This window comes from Mytilus edulis, chromosome 6 (genome assembly GCF_963676685.1).
Source record: "Mytilus edulis chromosome 6, xbMytEdul2.2, whole genome shotgun sequence".
Taxonomy (NCBI): Eukaryota; Metazoa; Mollusca; class Bivalvia; order Mytilida; family Mytilidae; genus Mytilus; species Mytilus edulis.
In genome coordinates, this window is record NC_092349.1 from 20399330 (window position 1) to 20409858 (window position 10529).

At 31.2% G+C, this 10529-nt stretch overlaps 1 long non-coding RNA gene across 2 annotated transcripts; it reads left to right on the plus strand.

Moving 5' to 3' along the window:
* Nucleotides 1-1709: 1709 nt before the first annotated feature.
* LOC139527333 (uncharacterized) lies at nt 1710-8038 on the plus strand. 2 transcript variants are annotated; one of them, XR_011665329.1, is made up of 4 exons: nt 1710-2200; nt 2930-3017; nt 3373-3508; nt 7252-8038. It is a non-coding gene; the product is annotated as an uncharacterized lncRNA (long non-coding RNA). The 2 variants fall into 2 exon arrangements; XR_011665328.1 differs by having other exon boundaries at nt 1713-2200; nt 3373-3422; nt 7283-8038.
* The last annotated feature ends 2491 nt before the right edge of the window (nt 8039-10529 follow it).

Here is a 10529-nt window from a genome sequence, read left to right on the forward strand (position 1 = left end):
AAGTTGTACAACACTGGAGATAAAAAGTTGAAAAGGTTTCGCCAAATACGGCATTGTTTTTATGGGCTCTTTCTTCTTAACCGGAACTGATAGACGTCTCTTAGCTTCTTCCAGAATATTTTTCACTAAATCGGAATGAGTAGGAGAAATCTCACTAGTAATTTTATGTGCCCATCTAATGCTATAAAAAGCTTGATTGATAGGACTGGGCGTATGATTTTGTTGCACTAAACATGCTAGATATAAAGCCACATGAATTGGTTTGGCCGGTAAAATAAATTTACTAGATATTCCATTCGACAAATCCCATTTTTTCCATCTTAAAAAACCATAATAATAATTTTGAAATGTGTTGCTCGATTTACTCTCCGTTAACAAATCAGGAAGTAAGGAAACTTTTTCAATCAATGAAGCAGGTAATTCCAACAGGTCGTTTTTGAAAGCCTGCAAAAACATACGTAAAAATAAAACACACATTAATACATTATACATACAAACAATTTAACTAAGTACTTATTTACTAATGTTTTAAACACTTCATCTTTCATTAAATAAAAACAACCACCACTGTCATTCAGACTGTATAGAAAATATGACCTTTATACCACCACCTCTGTATAGCTGAAATAGACCACCACACACTTAAAAGCTTTAACATGTTAGTAACTGATATGTTCAAAAACCATTTTCAAAGCCAGCACCCTAAAAGGTAAATCGATATTCTCAAATACTGATTTATTTCCTTTACCAGGGGTATAGTATTCCTTGTTAGTGGGTAGGTCAATACATCCCTTCACCTCTTTAATAAACCCTTCACCAGTGGGACTCAGGTGAATATATGAACACAATAAAGATACATAAAGATTGATTTTTTTTAATCTATGTATAACTATCCTTCAACGTCAGGGTGTCGTGATAATATGTTTTTCATTAACACGAGACAAAATACCCTTGAGCTAAATTTTTGGTGTGCATTTTGCATTTTGTTCAAACGTGTACGTGATAGATATTCACGATTTTATCCACAATAGTAAGATTCTATTTTCCTTTTCTTTTAAGCTCGCCTTGACAAGTGGGAAAAAGTATGAGCTTTTATCATCTTTTGGTTTTTGATTTGCCATTTTATCACCCATTCTCTGTAACCGTCAACCAAAGTTGGGCACGGGTGGTCACCGATTTTGTTTAAACTTTCTGACAACAAACATTGATATAAAATATGAAAAAAAGTCTGTACATGTCACCCTGAATTATGTATGGTTACCATGGCAACAGGCTTTAAAATGTTGAAAATAGCTGATTTTTGCTATTCTCGGCTTACAGTGACTTATATACAGCATAATATGTTTGGTGCAGTTTATATCATTTCAATTTCTTTTAAATACTTGTTAAGTGACTTTTTTTCACTTTTTCTGATATTAAACTCAAATTGACATTTTTAATCTAGGTAAGTAGTATGAATTTTAGCATATTCTAATGCAATTATGAACCAACTTTTTTCCTAATTTATGAAAAAACGCATCCATTCCTGAATAAACTAAAAAATAGCTTTTATTCCAAAAGATTGATATTTCTCATTTCTGCAAAAACATTTTTGGGGCTCATTAGATTTTTTTTATAAAAATTAGATAAAAATGCCAAAAATTGCCTGAAATCTACAAGTGTTATTTCCCTTTTTAGAACTCACCAAAGTTTAAAAATAGAAAAAGTCATTTGTTTATCTACACAAAAAATGGAGACAGACGTCTGCAACATGTTTTGCTTCTTTAAACATATTTTACACTTTACATTTAATTCTAAAATATATCTGTATACATGCTTCATAATGGCTGGTCAGTTTTATAACAATGATAAGCCTTTACTATGTCAATGTATGTTCAGAGGACATGAAAGTCATAACAAACTTGAGAGAACATGTGAAAATTGTGATGGTGACCATGATGAACAAGATGCTGTTTGTACAGAATGTGATTTGCTCCCGTCACTTCATGAAATTTACAAATATGTTCAAGCCATTGTTCAATGTACTTGGAAACAATGAAAAAAAGAAAAAGGGGGAAACTAAGTGAAGTTCCGTTTTGATCAACTCCTACATGTATGACATGAACCGTCTGATGCTAAAAAAATGATGTGACAGAACTGTCACTGTCTAATGTGGAGACTATAAATATACTTCATGGACTAGTCCTTCAACTTGAAACAGGTAAGCATAGTTTTAACTAAATTATAAATTTCTATTTTTTGCAAAGACATGTGTTCCATTAGGCATAAGCCATTAAGAGGGGCTGTCCCATTTCTTTGCATGTTATTTCTTTGTCCAAATTGTATAGGCCTTGCTCATGATCTAGGAAAGTTGCATAAAGCTTGTTTTCCAGGTGGAAATGATGACCAACTTTTTCAGTGACTTTTTCAATCTATTTCCATGACCATGATGACCACATTTATTTTATTCAAAGTGTATGTTTGCTTTGTATACAGTTCCTTGCCAGGGAAGTACATTTTTATCTTCATTAAATATAAAATATCTAACCACAAGTTTAAAATTCTATAAGGACCTTTATGAGTGGGTTTTAAGTCACCTTCTTTGAGAATGAAAATATGAAAAATTGTCTACATACATGACATATGTACAAAATGTAGCACATTTATATGTACATGTTTGTATAAAAAAGGAAGATGTGGTATGATTGCCAATGAGACAACTGTCCACAAGAGACCAAAATGACACAAATAGGTTATGCTTCCTTTTTGTGTATTTGAATTAAGATGCTGTGCTGACCAGGTCAAGTTGTAACCACATACAGTAAAGTGACATGCTAAATTAAATACTGTATATACTTTTTAAATAAATCCTAATTAAACAATAGTTATAAAAACATATGACCATAAAAATGTTTATGTAAAACAGTTAGTGATTCTTTTATAATTCCAGGTACATGTGTTTGCAGAGACTGTAGACAAAGGTTACTAGGTTGCCAAAACAAAGCAGTGCAACATTTAAACTTCTTAATGTAAATAAGGTTTGTATTATATACAGTATATATGGTAATGATTTTACATTTGATGCATGTATGTTTATTTCTTTAAAAAAAATTATGAAGAAGACATAAACATGAATTAATTTTGTTGAAATCTATACAACTGAACAACAGTGTATCTCCTTTAGTTGCATACATCATGTCCATGTATGTTGTCTTTTAAATACTTAAAGTTAGAAAAAGGTTCTGATTTAAATGTGGTTTGTGCATGCTTATTTTAGGCACATACTAGTATTAGTATTATTTTTTTAGGATTTTAATTAGAAATACAGACTAATTAATAATTATGATCTTCACTGTCCAAATATGCATTCTTTTTTTTTTCTTTTTCAAATAGATCAAGTCACAGCTTTAGATGATTCAGGTCCAATCAAAAGAGCAAGACAGGTAAATAGCAGAACACTGTTACAGCTATTCTATAAAAGCATGTAAAACAAAACTTTCATAGACTTACTTGCTATATTTGCTTGAATGTTTGCAAACAATATATAGGCAGAGTTTCAGTCTGTTTTATATGCTGTGACTTGATTGGACAATAGAAATTAACATCAAATTCCAGTATATAGTAGACAGACTGAAACAGACTACATACCTGTTGTTTACAAACAAACATAAATGCAAACATACATACATAAATACAAACAAACATAGCAAGCAAGTGGATCAAAGGTTTGCTTTGCATGCTTTCATAAAAGAGCTGTAATTAAGATTCAGGAGTAGATCTAGTACACTATGAAAGAATAGTTCCAGTACTTCCCAATTAAAAAAACAAGGGGTTACCCCAAAATTCCCGCACTGCTTCACTGGAATATTCAAATCTGACCTCTCTAAGATCTGATACCAGTATTGATGTCAATTAAGGAGGCTGAAAAATACTGACTGAAACCAGCTTTGTCATTTATAATGAAAATTGTGAATAAACATTCTAATATTGTTGAGGCCTAAACTTAAATCATAGGAATAGATATCCTTAACATGAAATCTGGGATTAATTATTATTAACATAAAACATGGGAATATATATCCTTAACATGAAACATAGGAATAAAAATCCTTTACATAAAACAAGGAAATAATTATCCTTAATATGAGACAAAGGAATAAATATTCTTAACATAAAATATGGGAATAAATATTCCTAACATGAAACATGAGAATAAATATGCCTGACATCAAACATTGGAATAAACATCTCTAACATGAAATCTAGGAATAAATATCTTGAATATAGATCATAGAAAAAATATGCTTTCCATGAAACATTGCAATAAATACCTTTAGCAAGAAACATTTGAGTAAATATTCTTCACATAAAAACTGAAAATAGATATCCTTAACATGATTCAAAGACTAAATGTCCATAACATGAAACCTGGGAATAAATATCTAACATGAAACATAGGATTTTACATCCCAAGTAAGAATAATATGAATAAACATCCTTAACATGAAAAATAGAAATAAATATCTGTAACATGGAACATAGGAAATTCAATTGAAATTGGAAAACAGAAATCCTCAACAGGAACAATTGGAATAAACATCCAATAAATAAAACATGGCAATACATATCCTTAACTGGAAATATTGGAATAAGCAAAAAACTTAAAACAAATAACTTAAATATAGGGACAACTATCCTAATCATGAAAGCACTTTATGATTTTAAAGAAAAGTACTAAACAGTTTTTAACTGTCTATTATACTATTAAATCAATAAAACCCAAACTATAAGTTTCATTCCTAAATTCTTATTAAGTTTAACCTTTGTCCGTCTGTACCTACGTCCCAAATTTGGTTTCCGCTCTATAACTTTAGTTTACCTTAACCAAATGTAATCAAACTTATACACAATGCTTATTAAAGATGAAATTTAAATTTTGGTTGTGTCACTTTGATTTTTTCAGAGTTATGTCTTTTTCTATATGGGAAAACAATTACTGGTTTTTGTTGTCCGTTCTCTAACTTTAGTTTCCTTCAAACCAAATTTTATTAAACTTATACACAATCCTTATTACCACAAAACACAGATCAAGTTTGAATTGAAGTATGTCATTTTAACCAATCTAGAGTTATACTCCTTTAAAAATGGAAAAATTGCTGATTTTTTTGTTTCCCTTCTCTAACTCAAGTTTGCCTTAACCAAATGTTATGAAAGTGATACAAAATCCCTTTTACCACAAAATTCAGATCAAGTACTAAATTTGGGTAGTGTCACTTTTACTGTACTTCAGTTATGTTACTATAACTAAATTTTGCAGTTTTTGGTTTGTATCTTGAATATTGTTATAGATAGAGACAAACTGTAAACAGCAATAATGTTCAGCAGAGTTAGATCTACAAATAAGTGAACATGACCAAAATGTTCAGTTGACCCCTGAAGGAGTTATTGCCCTTCAGAATGGAATTCTATGAAATTTAATCACAAGGTTTATGACCACAAAAGGAAGGTTGGGATTGATTTTGGGAGTTGAGGTCCCAACAGTTTATGAATTAGGGGCCAAAAAGGGGCCCAAATAAGCATATTTCTTGGTTTTCGCACCATAACTTTAGTATAAGTAATTTTAAATCTATGAAATTTAAACACAAGGTTTATGACTATAACAGGAAGGTTGGGATTGTTTTGGGAGTTTTGGTCCCAACAGTTTAGGAATAAGGGGCCCAAAGGGTCCAAAATTAAACTTTGTTTGATTTCATCAAAAATTGAATAATTGCGGTTCTTTGATATGCCGAATCTAACTGTGTATGTAGATTCTTAATTTTTGGTCCTGTTTTCAAATTGGTCTACATTAAGGTCCAAAGGGTCCAAAATTAAACTAAGTTTGATTTTAACAAAAATTGCATCCTTGGGGTTCTTTGATATGCTGAATCTAAACATGTACTTAGATTTTTGATTATAGGTCCAGTTTTTAAGTTGGTCCAAATCAGGGTCCAACATTAAACTTTGTTTGATTTCAACAAAAATTGAATTCTTGGGGTTCTTTGATATGCTGAATCTAAACATGTACTTAGATTTTTTATTATGGGCCCAGTTTTCAAATTGGTCCAAATCGTGGTCCAACATTAAACTTTGTTTGATTTCAACAAAAATTGAATCCTTGGGTGTTTTTGATATGCTGAATCTAAACATGTACTTATAATTTTTATTATGGGCCCAGTTTTCAAGTTGGTCCAAATCGTGGTCCAAAATTAAACTTTGTTTGATATCAACAAAAATTGAAACCTTAGGGTTCTTTGATATGCTGAATATAAACATGTATTTAGATTTTTGATTATAGGCGCAGTTTTCAAGTTGGTCCAAATTGGGGTCCAAAATTAAACTTTGTTTGATTTCAACAAAAATTGTATATATGGGGTTCTTTGATATATGCTTAATCTAACCATGTATTTAGATTTTTGATGTTTGGGCCTGGTTATCAAAAATTGGTCCACATTGAGGTCTAAAGGGTCCAAATTTGAACTTTATTTGATTTCATCAAAAATTGAATTATTGGGGTTCTTTTATATGCTGAATCTAACCATGTATTTTGATTTTGGATATTGGACCATAATAGGTAATGTCCAATTTAAAATTTAAAGTTTTTAAGTTCAAGTTTTTAGACCACATTCATTATGTGTCAGAAACTTGTGTTGTGTCAACTATTTAATCACAATCTAAATTCAGAGCTGTATCAAGCTTGAATGTTGTGTCCATACTTGCCCCAATATTCAGGGTTCGAACTCTACGGTTGTATAAGGCTGCGCCCTGCGGAGCATCTGGTTGTAAATTTTTACAAATTATTTACCTCTGTATCTAAAGGGCCAAGTTCATTATAGATAGAGAAAATTCTAAGTAGCAAGAAGATTTACAAACACATCACCATCACCAAAACACAATTTTGTCATGAATCCATCTGTGTCCTTTGTTTAAATTGCACATAGACCAAGGTGAGCGACACAGGCTCTTAAGAGCCTCTAGTTTCTAGGAGTTATGCCCCTTTGAACTTATTTGCCTCAATATACTACTGCAAGTTTTTTTATAACAACTCCTCTAAAACCACACACCAGAATATCATGAAAATCTAGAGAAAAAAAATTGAATCATAATTTCCTGATAATATGCCCGTCTACATAGTATGTAACTAAAATACACTTTTAGTTTTAAAGTGTTACAAGAGGCCTCATCAAATTGATTTTTTTCCCAATTTAACAAAAATTGTGAGCTTTAATGTGACAGCTTTAATGTTTAAATACTTTTTTTATTTCAGAGAATGGAAATCGAGAAAACTGTACTACATATACTACATGTACTAGGGAAGCAAGAATTACCATTTTAGATGTCCCGAAGACAGCTGCACACAAGAGGATTCTCAACAAAAGCAGCAGTGAAGAGCATGTCCTCATACAACATAGTCAATTCTTTGTTAAATGATGTAAAAATGAAAATATCAGAAACAGCAAAAAGATTGTATGCAGATAACATAATTTCAAATCAGCCTGAAAAGTCTATATCTTTAGAATCAACAAATAATTCACTGGCACTTAATTCAGATAAAGTTCTTCAAATGGGATGGGCATCCAAGTCAATAAATCCCGAGTGACATTAAGTCAACAACTAAGGCAATATATTGTACATGACTGAAAAATCTAATATGGAAAGGCGAGTGGTAACAAGGTAGATCCTTAAGTGGCTGCTGATGAGATAAGAAATTCCTCTTTATACAACATGCACAAAAAGGAGCATTTTGATCAGACCAACACGTTGCTTCATTTTCTCCGGCCTTTGTCAGATAGAGAAAAAGACTTAGTAATTCTGAAGATTATGTAGCAGCAGCGAAAAGAAACAGGAAAAAAATATAAAGTACTTTTGGAATCAAATAACAGTTAAAATATTTTTAGTTTTAATTCTTTTGTTTAAAGGAGGAGGTGCCCTAACGGCTTTTTTGGCCAATAAAAACTAGATATTAGTGTTCTTTGTAAATAGTGAATGCATTATTTATGAATAAAAAACTTTATTTTGTCTGTGTCTGCTGTCATTTTATGTTATTCATCAAAATTGCAGTTGGCATTTCTGATCATTTCACCTTTATTGCCATGTCTACAGTCTCTTATATTCGTAAGATGAGTTTTGTTTATCTCTTTAATCTATTTTGATGAAATGCTCATCAAATCATTTGTTTTAGTAAGACAAAACGGTTGCTTCAAATTAAATCTGTGAACTAGTAGTCTTCTTTTGCATATCAAGGCTATAGCAAACATCTTGACAACATTGAAACCATTTCTAATGTTTACATGAGATATGTTTTAGCATTTTAAATATTTACATTTCAAAATTATTGCAACAAATAAATAGTGTTGATGTTGATTTGCGTAAAAAAAAAGACATGTTAGACTTTATTGCAGATCTCCAGATATAATCCATATGTTTCCATGGTAACCATTTCCATTGCCAGATTTAAGTTGAACTTAAACTTTAGTCTGTATAATGTCATTATAATTCTCAAATTGTTTTAATCTTGGTTTTTTTCTAAATTTGCAGATTCTTCAAATTTTTACAATATTTCCCTAAAAAATTTCAATTTTGAAAGCCCTGTTTCCATAGCAACAGACCTATTATTTGTCATTAAGTTGAATTTCTCCTGTAAATAATAAATAAACGGTGATGTAAGATTAAATAAGTTATTAGTTAACTTATTAATTGCATTTTGTAATGAAAAAACTGATAAAAATTTGAAAATTTAACTTTTTTGTTTCCATGGTTACCGCTCTTGGAAACAAGATCCCCAAGAATTTTATTCCATATATCGAAACTATAATATGCTGCCTCAAAGGAAAGTATAATGCCATATTCCAACTTGGATGCGTATGCTTGCTACACATCCTCAAAAACTGTCTAAATTGGGTATTTTATATACCTGTTGAACTCTTCCATGTATCCAAGGATCAAATCAGGGTAACATAAAATATTTTATATTTTTAAATTCAATCATTATATCAATTTGTAATGATATTCATATAAATTATAGGTATTTTTACCAATATATTGCTATTTAAGTGGATATTAATGCCCAAAGTAGACCTATTTCATAGTTGAAAAAGAGCAAATTTGAAGGTAAAATTAGAATATCCTGTTACCATGGCAACCATGGTCCATAGCAACAATATCAATATATTTTTTTCATTTATACATAAAAGTGTATTAACTGACAAAGTTTGAAGCTTTTCTGAGACTATGCGTGCCACGACCTATATGTGGCATGGTTGATATTTACAGAGAATCCATGTTATAAAGGACTTTCTGTTTTAACTTCAATTACAGTTCGCTTTTCCCCTTTTTGGTGACAGTGGTCTATCGTTTTCGGTGACCTTAAGATTTAACAAAATCAATCTTTTCTGAAACTCTTTTTTCAACGGGAACCAACTTTGGTCTCAAACATTCTTCAATTTTATCTTAAAAAATATTTCCGATTAATAAGATTTCCATAAATATACACTGACGCCAAGGCTAAAATAGATCAAAATGGTGGTATTGTCTGTTACCTTGGAAAGAGATAAAGATTCATTATTACTTGACAAACACTTGGACCAATTAGAAAATTGGACCATCAACCGATAACACTACAATTCAGCATATGAAAAACAAATACTAATAACATAACGAATTGTAATACTTTTGGCAAAGGTTGCATTGTACTTAAATTCAACACTACGAGTGCAAAACTTTTTGGAAATTTGGATCCTCAATGCTCTTCAACTTTGTACTTGTAAGCCTTTATAACTATTTTGATGTGAGCGTCACTGATGAGACGTATGTAGACGAAACGCGCGTCTGGCGTATTAAATTATAATCCTGGTACCTCCGATAACTATTTACACCACTGGGTCGAGGCCACTGCTGGTGGAAGTTTCGTCCCCGAGGGTATCACAAGCCCACCAGTCAGAACTTCGGTGTTGACATAAATATCAATGACATGTTCATTTTATAAATTTCCTGTTTACAAAATTAATAATTTTTCGAAACACGGAGGATTTTCATATCCCAGGCATATATTACCTTAGCTGTATTTGGCATAGCTTTTTGAAATATTTGGTCGTCAGAGCCCTTAAACTTTGTACTTTTTTGGCTTTAAAACTATTTTGATCTGAGCGTCACTGATGAGTCTTATGTAGACGAAACGCGCGTCTGGCGTACAAAATTATAAGCCTGGTACCTTTGATAACTATTGTTTACAACTATTGCAAATTCTGATGAAGTTATTCTCCACGAGGGTATCCCAAGCCTAGGAGTTCGCACTTTTGTATTGACATGAATTATTAATAATATGGTCATTCTTATTTATTTTTTTTTAACTTTTTTAAATACTAAGGCCTATCTTCTTCAGGAATATATTACTTAAGCTGTATTTGGCAAAACTTTAAGGAACTTGGGGTCCCAAATGCTCTTCAACTCCGTTTTTTATTTTACCCTTTTAATTGTTGCTTTAATTCGAGCGTCACTGATGAATCTTACGTAGA